We start from the raw sequence: 9,500 nt of genomic DNA on the forward strand, positions 1-9,500 counted from the left end.
AGTGATAGAGAAGTTATTTACTTAACACCATTTGGCTACTGAAACCAATTGCAATGAAACAGTTACACAACAATGTGTCATAGAAAAACATGCAGTCTTTATCCATAGCACAAGTTAAATAAAAAATTGCTGAGTTTCCGTTTTCTTACTTTAATTTGCCGCAAACAAATGTTATAAAACGAATAGGTATACAATGCCTATTACCACAAAAACCAAATCATGTTCAAAATTGGGTGGCGGCACTTTTACCATTCATGACTTTTTTAAATGAAGCAATTACTAATTCTGTTGCTTTAATTCTCTTCCTCTAAAAGACTTGTTTAGTTCAACTAAATGTTATGAAATTTATACCCAATGCTTATAATTACATAAGAGCCTTAATGAAATTAATCCTGCATCTGTATTTGGAAGTTGACTGCCTCTGGTGCATATTGTTACAGGCTGGGTATTTGCGGCCCAAAAACACATTCTCAATTTATTAAACCATGTTCATTTACAAGAACAGCCTAGTATAGTAAAACCTCTGAAATCGCCTTCAATATATTTTTCTAAATCAACTTTAAATTAATTTGAACAAATGACTAAATTGAAGAAAGTGGGGGTGTTTTGTTTACAATGTAAACTGATCCCCAATTTGAAAAAAAACTATTCTCAATGCTCAGATTTTTTCTTCCCCCCCCCCCCCCCCCCCCCATTTCCATTACAATAGAGTAGTGGTATATAGAATAAAAATAAAAATAATCTGATTATTCGTGTCAAAAAACTAAATCAATTTGTGTGTGCTTTGCATACAGAATATATGCCCTTTTTACGATAGTAAAGGGGTATTATGTTTTCTGATCTGATTGTCCGTTTGATAGATTGTCTGTGTGTCCCTTGTCATGTTTAAGTTTTTGGTCAAGGTAGTTTTTGATGAAATTGAGGTCCAATCAATTTGAAATATACAATTCAAATGTTCCCTATGATATGACCTTTCTAATTTAAATGCCATATTAGATGTTTGACCCCAATTTCACGGTCCACAGTCACTGAACATACATGTAGAAAATGATAGTGTGAGTGAGGTATCCATGTTACTCATTGACACATTATTGTTAGACTTGTATTGTTTAATTACTGGTGTATTAGAAGTAGAAAGCGTAGGGTCCTATTTTAAACAGGCATTAGAACTGAGGACAGGGGACTCTTGATTTATTTATAAAATATATTTATATATCATATAGATAGATTGTTTTGCTTTTTTGCTTTTTTTGTTTTCATGGTTTTGTTTGTTAAATGTATTTTGTGTATGTTTATATTATTTGTCACAAACTTATTGTTCAGAGTTTATATGACAATAAATATTTGAATTTGAATTTGAATATATCATTTAACCCATCAATGATTTTTTTTCTTCTATTTTTATATGGTTATTTTTGTGACCTGCATGTATATGAGAACACACACAATCATGCACATAAAAAAAATCATATACATTTTTGAAAGTCATTTGATACATATGAATTATTTCAATTGAGTAATTTTTTTTATTTTTGAAGTAGAATTATCCTTACCTAGTTGACCAGGCTCTACTGATATGATAGATATGCCGAGGTCTAACTTGGAGATCTTGATTAGGTTGGGAAATGTATCAGGTAGGTGGTTACTAGTATTCATCAAATATGTCATCGAGAAAACATTGAAATTAGTCCTACGTGTTTGCTGTTGAGACAGTAACCAAACAACATGTTCATATAATCAAAATTAAAAACAATTTGATAGTAATATTTTAAAAAGTTCCTTTAAATGGCCTTACCAATTACTAATTAGATGTATTCATGTATGTTGAAGAATTATGCTGAAAGTATTTACTAGTTCATTTGACTGGCAAAAAAATGATCAATATTTCAGGTTTGTACAAAATAGAATAGACAAATTGCAAGATAGCAATTATGGAAGAGTCACAGTTGAAAAAACATAAAATCTATGAAAACAGCTAACAGCTACTCATAACATTTTAAACTACCAGTAAGCTTCATATACTCATATGCGGCAAAGCTTAGCGAAAGGTAGTGCGACGTAATTAGTCAAGCAAACTTTATTAGATTAACTCTCTAAGGAACGATCATTTTCATTGGTCAATTCAAACCTTCGACCTCACACCTTCGAAAATAGAACACACATACTATAACGTTGAATGGACTGATTGATATTCACGTATCTGGTCAAGGTCGTTTGAGCTTCCATCGACGTCTTCTCATACATGATTCCAATCACAATTCTAGCTTTTATAAATGTGCAAGTGAAATTCATTGGTTTTATAGTTTTCTGCAATTGGTAGTAAAGTTTAAAAATTTAAAATCTTAACAGTTTTCACATCTAAATATTCAATTAAAATGTCTCCTCTAGATCAAGGGATGACATCAAAAGTTCAATGTAGGATAAAAAAACTCAATTCACATATTTTTTTCATTTACTCCCCCCCCCCCCCCCCCACCCCAAGTTGCTTATCCTGCATTTTATTTTACTCAATGGACTCGACGAATTAACGTTGTACTTGAAAAATGAAACCGTACTTTACTACAAACACTTCATATTCTTTGCCAAGTTTTAGGTATTCGACATAGGATAGTGATTTTTTTATCTGATTCCGTTTACTTGAAGAAAAAAAAAATCCCAAAATTGTAAGTAAATTCATAACATGTAACCAACCATGCTTTGTTAAGAAAAAACGGAGATGGCCAATCATGGCACAGTGGATGATTTAATGTAGTTTATAAACTCCAACGATATACTTCATTAGGTTTTGCTATTCTCGGTTGAAAAACGAACGTAAATTATATATTGTAAATATTTATTGACCGTTGGTTTTCCCGTTTAGATGGTTTTACACTAGTAATTTTGGGGACCATTATAGCTTGTTGTTCAGTGTGAGCCAAGGCTCCGTGTTGAAGGCCGTACATTGACCTATGATGGTTTACTTTTATAAATTGTTATTTGGATGGGGAGTTGTCTCATTGGCACTCACACCACATCTTCTTATGTCTATGTAAATAAAAACAAAAAGTTTTTAAAAAAGTGTTTGTTCATTAAATCATTTAAATGCATCGATAAAAAGGTGAGCATGCATTTAGTCATCCTTAATTTCTTGATATTTTGTTTATCAGTTTCGTTTTGTATTTCATTTTTAATACGAATACAAACTGCATATACTTTAGCGGATAGTTAAATGTTATGCAGCTCTATTCTTATAGTATAAAATTGAAAGATAAATGTTCATCCATTTAAAATCGAAAACAGTACATTTATATTTAAAACAGAAGATGTGGTATGATTGCCGCAATGAGACAACTCTCCACAAGAGACCAAAATGACACAGAAATTAACAACTATAGGTCACCGTACGGCTTTCAATAATGAGCAAAACCCATACCGCATAGTCAGCTATAAAAGGCCCCGAATTCAAACAAGAATTGTTCCTTATAAACTACGATTTCTCACAAGTATTAATGTATTACTTAGTTCCACACATGCAAAAGAAATAATCTTCGCCGATGTAACATTTCAATTTAATACAACAACCTGCCTTCACTGAATTCATTCAGGTGCACCAATGATACAATTAAAGTTATTTTGTTTTTATCTTTGGGGACAATTTCCTCCGTTTATGGTACGCTTATAGCTACATTTTTGTACTGTGTGTATGTTTTATAGCATGAAAATAATAAAAGAGGAATGTCAGTGCAACCCCTCATTAATTATTGTAATGGATCAGTATTATGAGATACTTATTATAAGTGACTACGACATTGTTAGGATTATAACCTATCGTCAGTATGAACGAAATTAAAAGTGGTTCATATATTCATCCGTATAAAAGCGGCACATGTATTTTATTTTATCCTTATATTTAAACCATTGTGGTGACGTCAGCCTATTCATTTACCGTGGATTCTTTTTCTAGAATCAACGCTTCCTAAATCCGTCGCTGAAATGGACTCACCAGATAATATTCTATTGTTTCCTTTGTGTGCCTAATATCATTAAGTTTGAATTGACTAATTTTCTGATTTCTGTTCACTAATGGAATTATTTTTAAAAACTTACCTTTAATTTTTGTAATTTCTATATGCCTTCACTGGGAATCGAACCTGTCCATAAATTGTGTAGCTTATTACCGACATTAACATATCGACGAAACCTCTGTGCTACCAATCGGTAACGATTTAAAAGTCTATTTTATATACATAAATGAATATATGATATACATCGGTACAACGGACACACATGGCTTGTACATTTATATATTCATAATAGGTAATCGTATAGTATGAGTTGGTAGCCACGAGGTTTCGTAGTTAAAATAAATATGTTACAGGTAAGGACTTGTCTGTTTAGGTTCGAATCCCTGAATTCTCTTTGTTGTTCCAATAGTCTAGATTTCCAGTTTTTGTTCTTGTTTTGAATGTTATTGTCGATATTTTGTGTAAAAAAAAGCGATTTTGGTCGTTATTATCGGATAATGGTCGGCTATTTCATATGTTTGAAACAAAAATGGATTGCATAATATTGGTCCAGTTTTGTTTTATAAATTAATATTATATGATTTCATCTGTTTTACTACATAATTTTAAAAATTTTAATTCGCAAATTCCTATGCTAGAAAATCGTGATATTACTTGAATTAGGCTTATTGCTAGAAATTTCGGAAACATACTTAATATATGCACTACTAGTATATGTTTTTGTCGGGTTGTTGTCCCTTTGACACATTCTCCATTTCCATTAAAATCAATTCAAATAGAAATACGTTCGAATATATCTTATTTTGTAAAAACAGATAACATTCGGATGCCTGATGATAGGAAGATCTTTAAGGGCAGACGTATTGTGTTACAATGTTTTTTTTTTAAACATTTAATTGTGATATCTAATTTATTGTAATGGATCGTTTGACACAATATCATGGTTAATTAAACTCACTAACAATACCTTCTAATTAAGAATAGGCGTTAATTTTCAAAAGACATTATCACAATAGTTTAAGTGATAGATACAATGAATAAGCGTTGATTCATGAAAAACAAACCATTCGCCCTGCGGGCTCATGGTTTCTTTTTCAAGAATCAACGCTTATTCATTGTATCTATATCACTTCTCATCATGCCGGGTATAAGATAATTGAGTTGCTGCATGCATAAAGAACTTAGAATATTACTTAAAACAAAATATCAGTATAATATTTCGACCCCACTATTTGAAGCTAACAAAACATTTATTTAATTCTTTTGACCAAAGGTTTGTTAACTATACAAATCATTGTTTTTACGTTCGTAGTAACATAGTAAATTCCATTGTCGGTCACCTGTGTTAATTCACGTGCACACTGACTACATTTTTGTTGTGTATTTAAATCTTTCGGCCAATGAAATGAGACATAACAAGTTGTTTGTTTGTGATACGCCAGAATGTTATCAATGAAATATCAAATGCTAAAGTTGACCATTCGGATGCCTGATGATAGGAAGATCTTTAAGGGCAGACGTGTTGTGTTACAATGGTTTTTTTTTAAACATTTAATTGTGATATCTAATTTATTGTAATGGATCGTTTGACACAATATCATGGTTAATTAAACTCACTAACAATACCTTCTAATTAAGAATAGGCGTTAATTTTCAAAAGACATTATCACAATAGTTTAAGTGATAGATACAATGGATAAGCGTTGATTCATGAAAAACAAACCAATCGCCCTGCGGGCTCATGGTTTCTTTTTCAAGAATCAACGCTTATCCATTGTATCTATATCACTTCTCATCATGCCGGGTATAAGATAATTGAGTTGCTGCATGCCTAAAGAACTTAGAATATTACTTAAAACAAAATATCAGTATAATATTTCGACCCCACTATTTGAAGTTAACAAAACATTTATTTAATTCTTTTGACCAAAGGTTTGTAAACTATACAAATCATTGTTTTTACGTTCGTAGTAATATAGTAAATTCCATTGTCGGTCACCTGTGTTAATTCACGTGCACACTGACTACATTTTTGTTGTGTATTTAAATCTTTCGGCCAATGAAATGAGACATACCAAGTTGTTTGTTTGTGATACGCCAGAATGTTATCAATGCAATATCAAATGCTAAAGTTGACCATTGTTGACTGCATTTCAGTATATATTTAAATATGGAAACTCCAACAGCACACACTAATTTCAACAATTTTATTTTTTAGTATTTTGTGTTTTTTCAGATAATGTAGATGTAGAAGTAGAAGAAACAGCAGTGAAAAAAGAATGAGAGTCATCATTTTAATAAACATTTCGCATTAAATTGAAATAAATCTATGTTTTTCGTCATTATGTATTTCAAATATGAGCATTGGGATAAACTTTAATGAGACGGCAAGCCAGCAGCACAATCCCAATAGCTATTTGGAGGTCTACTCAAACTTTATGCAAACATGAAATTTGTGGTATTTCAATATAAATTAAATTGAAAGTTAGCAACTCTTTGAGGCTGTGGTGCAACTTGCACGGTTTCAGAATTATAGCTTCAGAACTTGTTTATGAATGATTTATTTATTCCGTATTTAAGATAAATATATCAGTATACAAAGAAGGAGATGTGGTATAATTGCCAATATGACAACTTACTGATTTTATATGTTTTGAAATATCTCCTACTCTTGTCTCGTTGTGTCTTTCATCCCACTTCATATTGACTTTCCTCCGTGTAATTATATTGGTTTCGATGGTGACTGAGTGATATTATATTATGCAAGTCATTTTTCATTAATTTCTTGTATGTTTTTATTAAATAGTATTCTTTTAAAGAGACATTGCATTTAAAATGATATGCATTGCTCAGAAGTTTCCGTGGTATGAAATATTGTTATTTTCTGAACTTCATCTTTTGCTGATATTTGATGTTGGGCTACTGTCACAAACTTGTTCATGCTCTTTACTGTACTGAAATAATTATAATTATTCAACAGCGATTCATTATATGTAATAGAAATTACTTACTAGGTAAACCAAAAGGGCAATATGCCAATTATTTGGTCTTATTGCCATATGACCGAAAAGAGACGATTCTTCCAGGCCAGAAAACGCGCCAAAGGGGGAGATAATGCCCTTAAAAAAATCTGCCGTACCGATGACAAAAAATAATGTCATTTTTTTACCAGGCAATAAGTATGCTTCAAATTGGTGTACACAAATAATCATCCTCTGTTAAATTATCAAAAGCTGTAGATTCACTACTTATAGCGGATTGATGGGATTCAAAATCGATAAAATTCCGTTTTCTGAACTTTCTACTTCAATGTTAAAAGTGAATATACATATCATAAGAGAAGTGCATGTTAAATTAATCGATTGTTGTTTTATCGGAATATGTATAATCTACTTTCATACGTGTTCGTCCCGAATCCATCTAAAGTCCTACGTAGCCATTTTAATAAACGTCTAAAAATCCGATTTAATATAAGACCGATATCTTTGAAACGTGCATTTTAAATTTAATAACAACAAACTTTTAAGATTATTTTAAATTGAATGTATGATTCGATTACAAAGGTATTAAAAGATACTGAGTGGTGTACCAACTTGTAACCAGATATATGTAATGTTCTACATTGTTCGAGCCGATATAAAAGCTTATCGATTCAGCAAAGCGGTTATTCTATATGTGCGTGTGTTCTCTGATCAAAGTCAAGATAAATAATTGTTTTTGAAGATTTACATTTAAAACATGTGACCATAACACAATTAGTTAAATGTCTTTTGAATTGACATATATGTAGCTTCAATAATGAAATTGAGGCCTTCGATAGGATTATTTGAAGAATACTATGGGTCGATTTCATGCTATTATTTTGATTTGAACATTTCTTCTTCTTTCTCTCTTTAGTGTTTCACACATCGTTGTCATTATAATGGAATTGTATGCGATTGTCAAGCATGTACTTAGGAAAAAACAAAAAAAGTTGGCAATGGATTTAACCTTACTTTCCGCTGCATAGATGATGGTTAATTATATGGTCATTTTTATAAATTTCCTGTTACAAAACTTTGAATTTTTCGAAAAAGTAAGGATTTTCTTATCCCCGAAATAGATTACCTTAGCCGTATTTGGCACAACTTTTTGGAATTCTGGGTCCTCAATGCTCTTCAACTTTGTTCTTGTTTGACTTTACAATTATATTGATCTGAGCGTCACTGATGAGTCTTATGTAGACGAAACGCGCATCTGGCGTACTAAATTATAATCCTGGTACCTTTGATAACTATTCTCTCAATGAATAATTCACAACTTGGTGACTATGTTGAACACATCTATCCCATCGAACTAGATATAAAATATATAACAGATACAGTTAAGTCTTCCTCTTATCTTGACTTACATCTAAAAATTGACAATGGTGTCAGCTGAAAATTGTACTTTACGACAACAATTAGGCTTTTCTACATCAGAAATAGACTACCTTAGCTGTATTTGACACAAATTTTAGAAATTTTGTCTTCAATGCTCTTAAACTTCGTTCTTTTTTTCAGCCTTTTTTTCTTTTTTGGATTCAAACGTCACTTATGAGTCTTGTGTAGACGAAACGCGCGTCTGGCGTTTATAAAAAACTAATCCTGGTATCTATAATGAGTTTATTTGAATTGTGGGAAATAGACACGGGTAAAAAAGTGGATGTTGCATAAACAGATAAAGGTGGTTAATAAAAAAAATATGAGAGTGAAGGGGAATTGTACTCGTACAAACTTAAAAAAAAAAAACGGAAATTGTGAAATGAGCATCGCGTGTCAACCCTGTCCCCCTAGAGATATATATAACAAAAAAGATATAAGGAACTTTAAAATTCAACCTAGCATGAATGATGGATGAATAACTACATTTATTTTTTCAATTTATAGTTGAAACTAAATATACATCAATTTCAATTGCATATGGATAACAGTGTAAAAGTATCCTTGTCAATATATTCACTCATACTAATACCTTCTAAAAGAAACTCTTCCGTGTTTAGCACATGAGTGTTTGAAAAGGGGGTCCTTCATTAGTTTATACTTTGTAGCATTTTACACCATATATCAATTTCAACACTTATTCTCTTTTATTAAAATTGCAGATTTTTCAACAACTTGAGACGGGGCCATTCGTGTCGCTTTGACTTGTCTAGTTTTCTTTACTTTTCGGTTTCTATGATGTTTTTTTTTTTAAATTTTGTACCGAGTACGGGTACGTCTCACTGATTTTAGATTTTAACTTTCGATTATTTTGGTTTACCCACTTAACCGAAAATAGAACGTCAACTGAAGTACAAATGGTGACCATGGTGAATAGTATCCTTACATATTATGTCCCAGGTAATATATAGAAATTAAAAGGACTTCTATGATTTATAACATGGTATATTTTATAAGCTGAGTTTGGACTCAGGAATAAAGGATTATGATCAAGCATGATAATGCAAACTATATTACAATAACAATTAAAATGGCG

The 9,500-nt window shown here is 31.4% G+C and overlaps 1 long non-coding RNA gene across 1 annotated transcript; it reads left to right on the forward strand.

Annotated features, from left to right (window-relative positions):
• The first annotated feature begins 1,539 nt into the window (after positions 1 to 1,539).
• On the forward strand, positions 1,540 to 6,346 carry LOC139503100 (uncharacterized). Its single transcript, XR_011659024.1, has 2 exons — positions 1,540 to 1,634; positions 6,241 to 6,346. It is a non-coding gene; the product is annotated as an uncharacterized lncRNA (long non-coding RNA).
• Positions 6,347 to 9,500: the final 3,154 nt, after the last annotated feature.

The sequence above is a fragment of the Mytilus edulis genome, chromosome 14, assembly GCF_963676685.1.
Source record: "Mytilus edulis chromosome 14, xbMytEdul2.2, whole genome shotgun sequence".
NCBI classification, from domain to species: domain Eukaryota; kingdom Metazoa; phylum Mollusca; class Bivalvia; order Mytilida; family Mytilidae; genus Mytilus; species Mytilus edulis.